The 13,367-nt window shown below is 32.2% G+C and overlaps 1 protein-coding gene and 1 long non-coding RNA gene across 4 annotated transcripts in view; both read right to left on the reverse strand.

Annotated features, from left to right (window-relative positions):
* LOC111642321 (5'-AMP-activated protein kinase subunit beta-1-like) overlaps positions 1 to 5,620 on the reverse strand; it is a 52,181-nt gene extending 46,561 nt beyond the window's left edge. The window contains exon 1 of one of the 2 annotated variants that reach the window (XM_023388653.1): positions 5,485 to 5,620. The gene's annotated coding sequence lies outside the window, so the exon portion shown is untranslated. Of the gene's footprint in view, positions 1 to 5,359; positions 5,424 to 5,484 lie in introns of those variants that run through there. The other variant, XM_023388654.1, reaches the window with a different exon arrangement.
* Positions 5,621 to 8,399: 2,779 nt separating this feature from the next.
* On the reverse strand, positions 8,400 to 10,913 carry LOC111642328. 2 transcript variants are annotated; one of them, XR_002759537.1, is made up of 2 exons: positions 10,471 to 10,913; positions 8,400 to 8,502 (listed from the first exon to the last, which is right to left on the reverse strand). It is a non-coding gene; the product is annotated as an uncharacterized LOC111642328 (long non-coding RNA). The 2 variants fall into 2 exon arrangements; XR_002759538.1 differs by lacking the exon at positions 8,400 to 8,502 and adding an exon at positions 9,308 to 10,105.
* Positions 10,914 to 13,367: the final 2,454 nt, after the last annotated feature.

Genomic DNA, 13,367 nt, shown 5'->3' on the forward strand with positions numbered 1-13,367 from the left:
CATACGTTCTATTCTGTTATACATTTCCAAATAAGTCCTTTAACTTGAAGATGATTGCTAAAAGCAATTGAAAATGTTCGTTTTCACCACCATTGTGTTTCAAAAGCTGGATTTTTGGTTGTGTAAGTGTTTTGAATATTATCCAGTATTTAGTGCATTTATTACTTAAATTAAATATACAGGATAAGTAAAGTTTGAATATCTTAAATATCTTAACTTCCTGATTTCAGGGAGTTAGTTATAATGAATTTACATACCATCGGTAGCAACTCTACATACTTTGCATTCAAGCAGGATCTGTTCAGTTTCTGCCTGTATATCTCAATCTTTTTGATAAATGCAGAAATTAAAGGGATCATGGTTGAATGAGAAGTATGCTGAGTGGAAATTTGTTACTATCTAACTCTGTGAAGTTTTTACCATTTTAAAGTGTTTAACTTTGTACTTATGTTGTATTCTTAATTACAGTTAATACTCTGTTATGCATAGTATTTTTCTTCTATTTTGTATATTTAATTTATTTTTTATGATGTTTATATACGACTACTTGTAGTCACTGTTTTGAATCTTATATTTCAACTAGAAATTCTCTCGTCAAGTATGACAGAATACTTTTTATGAGAAAATAGAGATTGAAAAATTGAAAAAAGTAGAGATTTCAAGAAATTCAAGAAGAGTTGCTAATATTTCTACAAATTGAGTAGTTTATACTTGAGCTTGATGTTGTGATGCTGTTTCTGCAGCCCTTGACAAAGCCATTCTTTCTCAAAGTTGCTCAAGTCACACTTTACAGCCTGTTTTTATTCTTTTAGATCTAGAATTTACCTGACCAATTTTACTCTTATTATTTTTTTGACAAAATAGTAAGTCTTTTTTAATTCCTTGTTGATAAAACAAAGATAAATTGTATGAATGTTAGTTAGACGAGCAATAACATTTTCTAAATTATGAGCTCATTAGATTGTTACTTTTGATTGGATAGTAGATCATCACTTGGTCACTATGGAAAGAATTTTTTTTTTTTATTTTTATAGAAGTGATATGATGTGGCTACCTTTTTTTAAAATTTAAATTTAATGAAGTAAGTTTAAAATATACCATTTGCCAAAATATTTAAAAATGCAACTTAAAGGAAATTCCCTCAACAAGCATGAACTAAATGAGGTCACTGACATCAACATCACTGCAAAGTAAGTGTGATCACCAATCCCAAATCAATAAAACATTTATTCTATGGCTAAAATTTTCACAAAATAAGTAGCCTACACTTTCCATCAGAACAAAATGAATATAACCAAAATTTCACCTGGATTGGATAAAAATTGCAGGAGTTATAAGGAATTCACACACACACACACACACGGCAGCTTTTATATTAGTAACTAGCAGACCCCGCCATGCGTTGTTGTGGCTCAAAATGTATCTATAACAAATGTATAACACTTCCCCCGTGGGAGGGATTTTTCGAAAAAATCCCTTTTTAGTGTACATTCTCTTGACGTACCCTACTAAAACACAATCAAAAATGCAAAAAACTGCATCTAAAATAGTATAAATAGAAGCAGAGTTCTTCACGGTAAGCCTTAATCCTGTCCATCTCCCTCCAGTGGGGGGAATTTTGACATGTATATTATCTAAAAACACATACATATTCGAATGTAACATTGTGTCAAAATTTCAAAGAAATCAGTAGGAACAAACAAACATTACATTTTTATTTACACAGATAGATAGAAGGTGATCTGCTTTAGTTCATCCTCACAGAAAAGCAAACTTAGGTCGTTGTATTGGCAGAGTTAGAACCTTCTCTTGGACATAAAAGTCTTAATCCTAGATGATATCTTTTAATTTATATGAATGTTTAACAGAATAATATACAGCCTATGTCCACCCTGAAGGACCATTCTAAATATTGGTGAAAGAATTTTTGAAATTGGATGAGTAGTTTCGGAGATTACCTCCTACATCCAAACTTACAAACTTTACCTCTTTTTAATATTAGTATAGATTACAGGAGCTCCACTACTTATGAACTTTCAGACTTACAATTTGACCATATATCTAAAATTTAAATTTCACACAAATTCTTTTCCCTTTTGAGTCATAGGGTAGTGTTGAGGTTAGTCTTTGGCCATTAATAAATAACAAATTTTTAATAAATAATTAATATGGATTCATTTCTATTGCATATTGTCATTTTTGCATAAATTCTGACATTCCATCACTGTTCTTGAGGTGGCAGTGAAATAGGTAACATTGGAGTAATGGCATTTTTCACTACTATTTGCAATTTTTATAAACTTTTATGATTAGTGCTTCAAAAATGTGTCTAAAACATAATAATAAATATGGCAATGGAGATAAATACAAGAAGTGTGGCTCTAATAATATGGAAACTAAACTTGACATTATAAAATTAAGTGCACTAGGTGAAAAAAAACAGCATTTGAAACAACTGCTACTAAGTAGTGGTAAGCAGTTAAATGAACATAATGTATTCTATTAAGTACATTGGAAGATCAAACAGTAACAATAAATGGTTATTCTGTATTCAAATGTACTTTCTAAGTAAGTTTTCAACTTATGACAAAACCTCAGGAACCTAACCAGTTTGTAAGTAGGGGAGCACCTATATTATTTTGGAATTTGAGTGTATCCTGATGGTGATCTATAAATAGATTGAAAACATTTCATTTCTAATGATTTGTGCTTTTTAATATATTATTTTGGAATTTGATACTCAAATTCCAAAATAATATAGGTGCTCCCCTACTTATTTGTTCAAATTATTTGTTAATTGCTGGAAGATAATTTCATTTTTCATTATTATTATAATAAAGGTAAAAAATATAAATTATTTCAATTTCTAACCTAACTGTCCTCATTATATAAAATGTTAATAAAACTTCAAAGCACTCATGTTATTAATTTAAATATTTAACAAAAAATTGCTCTTTTTAATACTTAACAACTATAAAATATTGCTTTATCAAAGCTGACAGATATAAAAATCCTATTTTCATGCTTATCTTTAATGAAACAATCTATAGATCTACATACCAAAAATCAAAAAATTGTTTAAGTTCTAGCACACAGAACTACCCTCAGGAATTTAAGAGTTTTATATCAATTAGTTCTAGTAAAGTAGCATTTAATATATGTTTAAATATATATAATTCAGTATAGCATTTACTAATTTTTGAACATATAGAACTTTACTTTTTAGTAATATCACACAAAATAAATTAAATTATCATTATATAAAAGAGAAATACTTATTAAATTTAATTAATTAATTAATACTCTTCCTAAATCTACTTTTGAAATTTTGATTCTTACATATACAGTACTATATATATCTTTAAAAACCTCAAATCCCAGTAAATAACTTTGATAGACTAAGATCTGACTTTGATCTGTTACTAAGATCATCTTCAGGGGTGATACTGATTAACATCAATAAATGAGTGAAGTGACATCACTTAACAATCAGCAAGAAATGTGATACTGAACCTCATGACATTCTTGTTATGAAAGACACTTTCATTGACAACTCATTTACTGAAAGGTTGGTGCAAGCTACCTGAGTCTAAATGACTGTCAAATATATACTTAAATTCATATTTTATTGAAACATATGTAAGATTATTACTTTTGTTTTAAAATTATATTGTTGAATATCATTTATACCAAATATAATGTCTGTAAAATTAAGAAATGTATATATATGAACAACTTATTTGTAAAAAGTTTCTTGCATGCACTCATGATGAAATCTATCATTAATTGGTATTGTGCTGAAGAAGTTTTATACCTTTGATTTTTATTCTCTGTGTTAAGAAATTTATATTTATAAAAACAATAGATGAAACTCCACTTAAGGTTACCCACTGTGAGTCCATATGGTGCTAATATCATGTGATTGAAATGGGAAGAAATGATCCACATTGCCAATTACTTGATTTCCACTATTGACAATGCACATATGACGTTGCAATTTGCATGTTAATCTCAATGTGAACAACTGTGTAAACACCTAATGAGAATGGTAAAGGTATAGCTGAGTATTGCTCTATGCCATACGTTCATTAGAAATGATTATTCATGTTAAGTAGCCGAAACCTTTTCACAACAACAGTTATTGCATTCTGTATCACCTCCCAAGTCTCTTTAGTGTTCCAATTTTGGAATGTAATAAAGTATAATAATGTATTACAAAAGGGGAACAAAGTGTGTAATTATCATTTATACATATCTAGTCTGGAGAAAAGTTAAAACATATACACAGGACATCAAGAGAGGGAGCCAGAGTTTCCAGAATTTTCCCTCAGGCCAATAGTGGCCTTCTACTATTATAAATTAATGTTACTTTTACTAACAAAAAAATCTTTAAGACTGCTATTTATTAATAAAGAAATATTTTACATATTTCATTTATTCTGGGGGAATAAAAACAAAAGAGCCTCAGGCCAGTGGTGCACTCAGGATTTAATCTTGAGGGAGTGAAGTTAAACAGATAAAAACTTTTTAATGTAAATTCAATAAAATTCCCGCATGATGTGATTGCTAATTCATTAGTATAAAAATAGAAGACACGATACAATATAAATAAATGTAAAAAGATATTAATTAGAAAAGGATTTTTGGAAAATTTTTAGTGTTTCTTTCCTTTTCTTTGGAGGGTGCAAGGGCTTCTCGGACTCCCCTCTTGATGCGCCAGGCCTAAATCAAGCTTTAGATGGCTCTGTGTGTGTGTGTAATATATATATATATATATAATTAAAATNTTACTCGAGCAACTGCAACAGTAATTTGATTTCGAAGTTCTGCCAAAGTTGCAGGTACCTTAACAAATCCTCAGGAGAAAAAAATTAACGAGGTGGCATGATATCGGTCACTCCAACCAATTTATATCCAGACAATCAGTTGTTGAAGTACTGTACTTCTGATCATCTTCGTGAATTGAGTAACGAGGAATTGTTGGAGGATGTCTAGATACACAATCCCGTAAAGTCGAGTAACAATTAAAGCAATGATACCGTCTGATCATACTTCGGTGAGAGTTTTCGGTACAAAAATTTACATAAATGAAACGTGATGTGTATTGTGGTGTTACTAATTTTAAATAAGATTTATGTTATTCAATTCAAAACAATTCTTGTGATTGGTTCTATGTTAATATGGAAATAGGATTAAATAGGTCCTTATTTACACTTGACCTTGAATCCTTAACATTGGTATTGAATCTATTTAATCTAAATACATTCATTTTAATAATTTCTTATCGAATTATGTATTATTAAGCATTATATTTATCCTTATTAACAACATATTTAGTTTAATACGAAGAATAATTTACCTTCTACTTATGTCTGCTATTAGGCCTAATAATATATTTACGAATTAAATGGACTTATTAAACCGTTTAAAATAAAGTTCTGTGTTATTACTGTGTACATTCTTTATTTATAAACAAATACTTACTAATTATTTATATGTGTAAAGTTATAAATCTTATAACTTTAAAAAGATGAATCTTGTTTATAAGTTTCTAAGGTAACTATAACCTCTACACCAAAAACGAATAAAATCATTAGCAGACGATCTACGGCGTTGAGATTAAATTTCGAAAGTTTATAATTATTATCATTTTTTTTTTTTTTATTTTTTAAAATTCATCTGAAATAATAATAATATAATAATATTATTATTTCAGATATTATTATTATTATTATTATTATTATTATTGTTTAATTCGATTTCTTAAAATATATGTTTTATTAAAATTTTGTGTTTTTTTAAATTGTTTTCGCCTTATGGACACTTTTTTTTAACTCTCTCCGTCATGCGAACACAAAGAGGGCTTTTATATAAGCTCATTATGGGACCTGCCAGGTTCACAATAGAACGTCCTGGTAGTGAAGACTTGGGACCAGACATATGTGGGACAGACTGTCATAAAAGACGGCCGGATGGCCGAGCGATCAAGGTGGCCGCTCTGGGGGATCCGGGATCCTCAGATCGATAGACTGAAATGGTAAGGAAGTTAGCCTTTATCATCTTAAGGTGCCGGCCACCTGGACGACACCTTGTAGACATTGAAATTACTTTTCATGCCCATAAATAATGTTATGTCATGTTTCACCACGGCTAGTAAAGGGCACGTCAAGCGCAGCAACCGAGGACTGGGCAACCCGATATAGAAACCGCGGTTCTTTTCCCTCTTTTCGGTCCTGTTCTGTATGTGTAATAATATATAGCGAATAAACGTGTTGTGGTCTGAAGACCACGTGTTCTGTTGCGTAACCGGCTCGTAACCAGCCCCTTAGGTGGTTCACGGAGTAAAGGAGGGATGGGCCCTCATAGCGTAAAAGTTTTCTGTTTGTTGTTGTAAAAGTTAATGGGAGGAGGGGCGATATGTGGTTTGAAGATCACATGTTCTATTGCGTAAACAGTTCCTTGGGTAGGCCCCAGGTTAAAAAAATGATGGGCATTCTCGATGACAACCGAAAAAAAAACCCGAATCAAGGAGGAAGAGAAGGGGATCGCGCATGCTCAACGGAAGAAGCGGGACTTTTCGGATGAAAGAAAGAGGAGAGAAGACGTGTAGACGATAGAGTCACGAGATTGTTTTTGTGTGTGTGTGTGTTGTTTCCTTTCTTTTAGTGTGTGTTATGGCTTAGGGACAGAATAGTGATTTTTTTTGTTTTGTTCCTACACGGGGAATACTCTAAAGATTCAGTACTTCCGCACAGTGTAATGTGTTAACGACTTGTATCTACAGTACTGTATTTACTTCCTCAGACATAGATCAATAAGATACACGGGAATCTTACAGATAAAAAGCCAAATAATGATATGTAACAAGAACCCAGACATTCTGATGAAGTCACTGAAGAAAATTTCTGAGAGTCCGATTTGAATCGGATTTGATCCTTAGAACAGCAGACTGAGATCTCTGCTTCAGTCATCGGTATATATAATATATTTATTTATTTATTTAAGCCAGATGAATGAAGCGATATATATAAGCTTTAAATGTTTGTCATGTGATACTAAAAATTTGATCAAGAATTTGGCACTTCCAGAGACTATTTGCTGCTAATTTATAATATTCCTGTTTCAATAGTTGAAATACATAACTGAAATTTCGATCGAGCTAAGGTAAAATGCCTTTCATGCATATAAGTACAGTACAGTGCAATGTTCACAATTTTCGATGATTGTAGACTTTGCTGATTATTTGAAGACAAATAATTTCTTACAGAATTTGTTATAATTTTCTGATATCTTTTAGGGTTTGATTAATTATCAGTCTTTTTGGTCGTCGAATGATGGATGCGACAAAGGGATTGCTTGACACTCTAAGAGTTCCAGACTCGATTCACTGACCTCAGAAATTTTTGAAGGGCGATTTATGTTGACCCCACCACCCGGCTGTCCCAATGTGAGCCTGGCCGAGCCGACGATGGGTACGGAAAAAGGCCCAGTTAGTGCTCATTGCCAGAAAGAGTTTAAAAATAAAAATAAAGATAACGGAATGAATACATTTTCGCATACAAATGTTAAAATATAATTATTTATTATTATTAAATAAAATTTGTTGATAAGTTAATATTAAATGATTTAATTGTAATTAATATTTAAAAAAAACAGTTTACTTTTTACTAAAATATTTTAAGGATTGATGTAAGATTACATTGCAATTTAATCGTAACATGGCTGCTTCCACTGAATAAGAGGTTAATTAATATGTAAAGATTCAGCTCAGAGCAACTAGCAATAAGTTCTATACTATTACAATTTATTAACGGTAAAAACATACATTCGGAATAAAAGTTATAAATTTCTGTGATATCAGATACACCTGGTGTTTCAAAAATAGCTTTACAACTTAAAGACGAGATACTGATAGAATAAACATATAATTTTAGAACATTGAAATATCAAACACTTCAAGTTTTATGTTCATCGGTATTTTATGATTCAATGTAACTTTCAATTTTTATGCATCAGGCGTCCCATCTGTAGTTAATTTCTTTCCCTATGCGGTGTAGAGTCTCTGGTGTTACTCGAGCAACTGTAACAGTAATTTGATTTCGAAGTTCTGCCAAAGTTGCAGGTACCTTAACAAATCCTCAGGAGAAAAAAATTAACGAGGTGGCATGACATCGGTCACTACAACCAATTCATATCCAGACAATCAGTTGTTGAAGTACTGTACAATTCATCTTCGTGAATTGAGGAACGAGAAATTGTTGGAGGATGTCTAGATACACAATCCCGTAAAGTGGAGTAACAATTAAAGCAGCCATCTTGATACCGTCTGATCATACTTCGGTGAGAGTTTTCGGTACAAAAATTTACATAAATGAAACGTGATGTGTATAGCTATTTTGGTGCATTTATTAGAATTAAGGAACACAAGTAAGGTTTATTCTGTGGGCTGTGCTATAGCAAGCTTGTTATAGTATTCTTGAAGACGGATGCTAAAATATAAATCTGAAAAAAAAAGTTCGAATGTATTATGGAATTATTCTGCCGGGTGATGTCGGTCATAGAAAATAAATTCTATTTGAAGCCACGGAACCATCGTCAAGGTCTCACCCTTCTCCGTGGATTTTTGTTTATCCAGAAACACTGCAATGACCAGTTAGAATAGCCATTACAGTAAAAACTGGAAATTGTTGGAGTAATATTATCGGGAAGTCTGCAGCAATTGCCAAAATTCGAAAATTGTGGGTAAAAATAATCGCCACTCACGATAACGGTGTCACGAAACATGATTCCGGATAGACATCAAACGCGATAAAAGAGTCACGAATTACAATTACGAATAGACGCCAAGTGAAACTTCGGATAGTCGCGAATTACAATAACAAGATAATCGCCATTTTTTTAAAATATTTTTATTTTTTCCGCCCTATGGGCACTAAGAGGGCCTCCTTCTAACAAACCCATTATGGGTTCGGCTAGGCTCACAATTGGGCGGTCAAGTGGTGACCCAGACAAATCCGAACAGACCACCCCCAAAAATTCCTGGGATTTTCGACCCGTCCGGATTCGATCCCAGGTCCCCAGACCTGTAGGCTGCCACCTTAACCGCGCGGGCATCCGGCCTCAACGATAGTTGCCATTTCCAAATTTCCAACAGCATAGTCATGGTTATGGATAGCAGCCAATTCAGACTTCGAATAATCTCCAATTTAGATTCTGTATATTCGCGAATCCCTGTTATGTGTAGTCGCTAATCGGGATTTCCGCGTTTTAAGTTTGACTATGAGATGCGATCAGTAAACGAATTTAATTACTATTACAATTTCTTTATTAAATACTTTTTTCCTTAATTAAATTAATTCAGAGAAGAATACATATGCAATTATTCTTCAACATCTTCGTGACAAGAACACTCATTTTTTGTTTTAAGTTTTTCCATCCTGTAAGCACTTACAGGTTCCAGAAGATGAAGAAAGTTGATTAATTAAAGGCTTTGTTGGTGTCCATTGGACGGAAAGAGTAAACACGAAACGGGTCTCGACATATCCGGGACTGACCAACTCTTATGTATAACCCCCGAAAGAATTTACGAATCAGTTAGAAGGAAATAGAATTTACCTCGCCATTACCACTAGACTCTTTTTCTTTTGCTCTCCCTAGTAGCCCGAATACAATTATATTTTATTACAACATTAATAAAATTATTATTATTTTATCATACCGGTAGGATACATAACACCAATTTCCAAAAATTGTAGGCTGGATGGCCGAGAGGTTAAGGTGGCAGCCTACCGCTCTGAGGGACCCGGGATCAAATTTGGATGGGTTGGGAATTTTTGGGGTGGTCTGTGCCCCGTTCGCCACCCGGCCGTTCCACTGTAGGCCTGGCCGGTTCTATAATGGACCTGATAAAAGAGGCCCTCTTAGTATCGAAATTACCGATGTATTTTGTAATCAGACTTAAAAGACAGAAATGACGTCAATACACTTTTATGCTTAATAATGTGCCATTTAAGCTTCAAATAAAAATTGCCCATTGATTTTTTTTTTATTCAGGTTTCCTTTCCCTCTATAAGTCTAAAATTTGTCCAAACATTTCTGGAACATCCTGTAAATTAAATATGAATTGAATGACTTTAATACACTTTCACAATTTAAAATGCGCTTTAATCATTCTACATTTGTTAAAGACGAAAACGGAATTTTCGTAAAGCTTCTATTTATAAAAATTATCATGTCGAACAGCATTAAAAATGATCGATTAGCATTTTAGGCCTAATTGGCCAATACTTGAGTTGGGTCTTTTACCCTTGAAATTCAAAAATAAAAAGCAAAAAGATCGATTAGTGCATTCGATAGACCTGCAATCGATCGATCTTTAAGTTCTCCTCCAAAAACTATCGCTTTCATTATTGAAATTTTGTTAAAATAACTTAAATTTCACGTTTAAAAATTATTAAAATACAAACTTACGTCGAATTGATCTTGATTTTAAGGTTAAAAGGAAAGAGAGCGTCATTCACACGAGCAATCAAACAAGAAATAAATTGCATCTTGGAAGATAACAATGTCGAAGATTCTATTGTTGAGTCGGTGGATTAATAATAAAAAAATTCTTATTATCACGTCGTTAAAGTTCTAAATTGTCTAAATAATTTATATTAACCCTTAATTTACCAAGCTGGGATACAAAAATTAGACAATAGCAGAAAACAATTTTATGTTGACTCACCGATATAAAACTAATTGTCCAAAAAAGTTATGCGTCAAAACGGCGTTGAAATCAAATAACACTTTATTAGTGCAAACTTAATGACAATGGTAATAAGTGATCAAAATCGGGCAAGCAGGCATGCAACTACCTTCTGCTATCCTGCTGCCATAGGTTTGCATATAGATGTTGCAACTGTGGCTCCAGATCTCTGGTACGCTTAGATGTCCAAAGCCGGTGTCCTACAAGTAAATTTCTATTGATCTGTATAAAAAGTGTGATTCATCATTGAAAATAAGTTTTATACGTGAAAAATGTGTTTATATAAATAAATAAAATGTGAGAAAATAAAAGACTTTTTTTAATACATAAAAAACAATGGAGTGAATAATTTGTAACAAATAATTTTCAATTCCACGTCAAATGATTCTGCTTATCCTTCTTATGATAAATTCGTGTGCTAATCTTTCTTTGGGACGATAAATTGTAAAGCTTCTGAAACGAAGAATAACGTATAGTTATTTTAAAAAACATCATTGCAAAAAATGTTTGAAGTTAAGTGGGATCTCTGCTTCTCTTTGCGAGCTTCTTGATTTATCATCTATTAAACAAATGAAATACTTTTAAAACTAGTTTTTATTCGTTAAAAATTTATAAGATTTTATTTTGTATTAATAAAACTAAATTCTAGAGGTATGGGCCACTATGAATCCGGGAAAATATCTCCACTCGCCTCTCTCTCAATGGCCCTGCTCTTTTCGTCCTGCAAGTATTAAGAGGACATTTTCATCATAATTATCATTGATTTTGTCAAATCTACAACAATGGCAGACAGATGGTGAAAGTTTGGGAATTGATGGTATACTATAAAGTACGATCTGCAAATTAAGAATGCTTCCCGGAAGATACGCGAAGAAAACCAGGAAAATTCCACGTGGCTATACTACTGATCGGGTACAAAACCGCGACCAACTCTGTTTGTTTGTTCAGTTAAGTTACGGTAACGCAACACTTGAGTGATCTACCTAGGGGAATACCTTCCGGGAGGTCTTTTTAAAGGTAAATGACCCCTGGGGAGGAGCGAACCCACGACCGAACTCCCGGTGTTCAGGAAATGGAACCGCTTGGCCACTGGTGGGTCCCCCACTATCAGTGTTTAGTGATTTTATCCATTCGATCACTAGCGGGTAGATTCATTCGTAAAAGAACATGTAATTTTATTCTACGTATGTTTTTACTAACTGGAGCAGTGCCTTGCAACACGCAACTGATTTTCATATTCACGATGTTTTGCTCGAATCCAATTATCAAATATCCCAAACAAGTTTATTCAACAATATTTCATTAAATAGCTATACTAATAATATTTAACAACCAAATTTTTAAAAACGAAATAGAAATCTCTCTAATTAGATTCGATAAGAGTATCAAATTTATTTTAATTTTTTAAGGGGGCGCTTTCTTATGAAGTTCGTCTGATTTTCTCGAATGTCATTAAAAAAGGTCAGTTCTTAAATTTGCTATTATATATTAAAATTAGCCGAAAAATACACACCCAATTTAACAAAGAAATTATTTAATCCACACCAGATAACACTGTTACGCATATTAGATTAATAGGCTAATTGCGTAATGACGCAATACGTCAATGTAGCCTTAACTTGTTGCGTCATTTCGAAACGATGATTTCTAACTTAATATTATCGCCTATTATAATAAAATGGACGAATGAGAAGTAAATTTATACCACATAAATGTCTACTAGACATTTTTTCAATTTCTCCAACAGTAAATGTAAAATACAAGAAGCTAAGTACTGCTTCCAATAATAGGCGCTTTGCCTAGTAAAGTACCTTTAATACAGCAATGGAAAGTCAGTTTCATTTAAAACGGGCTTTGTGATTGGCTTGCTTGGCCAGCTGTATTTAACGAGTTATCTAGTAAAATGGCTTTAAGCTTTGATAGATTAGCTTTGAACCCATACAAATGCTTACTTCTAAGTAGGCATTTATTTAAAAAACACTTTTACAAATGACATTTTGAGATTCCAATTATTCAGGACTTTAATTTCTTCATTTTATTATAAATGAATGTAAACAAGTCAAGATTCAAATACTTAGAAACAGCTTTTAATCCACTTAAGGAAACTACAGCTCTTTATTGAAAAAGCTTTTGGCTTTTATTGGCTGCCATTGGAGAAATCTTTTAAAAGAAAATCATTGTTACATTTGTACAATATAGGAAACCATTAAATGTGCAGTTATAGAAGTGTAGAAGTAATAATGATATGTTTTATGTATAAAGATGTTAAAAGCTTAGCATAACCTTTAAGATTTGCTTCGTAATTTCTAAAAATGTCATTTCTATCAGGAGGTATATAGAATTTCACATTATAATTCATATTGGGGTGTTTTATAAAGATTTAGGTAGGCCAAAAAGTACCATGTCTAAACATTATATATTTGAATATCCATTTGGTTGTTTTAATAAATTGTAAATCTTTTTATTGTATATTGTTTTTTAGAGCTCCATATATATATAAATCAGTCTAGTATGGCATATCTCAATCTCAAAATGATAGACTAAGTATCAACATCTGTTAAATATTGACTTTAAAAATTCATGAATTTTATTGAATATATTCTAATACAACCTTGTA

The sequence above is a fragment of the Centruroides sculpturatus genome, unplaced genomic scaffold (assembly GCF_000671375.1).
Source record: "Centruroides sculpturatus isolate CEXI.00-Female unplaced genomic scaffold, Cexi_2.0 scaffold1696, whole genome shotgun sequence".
NCBI classification, from domain to species: domain Eukaryota; kingdom Metazoa; phylum Arthropoda; class Arachnida; order Scorpiones; family Buthidae; genus Centruroides; species Centruroides sculpturatus.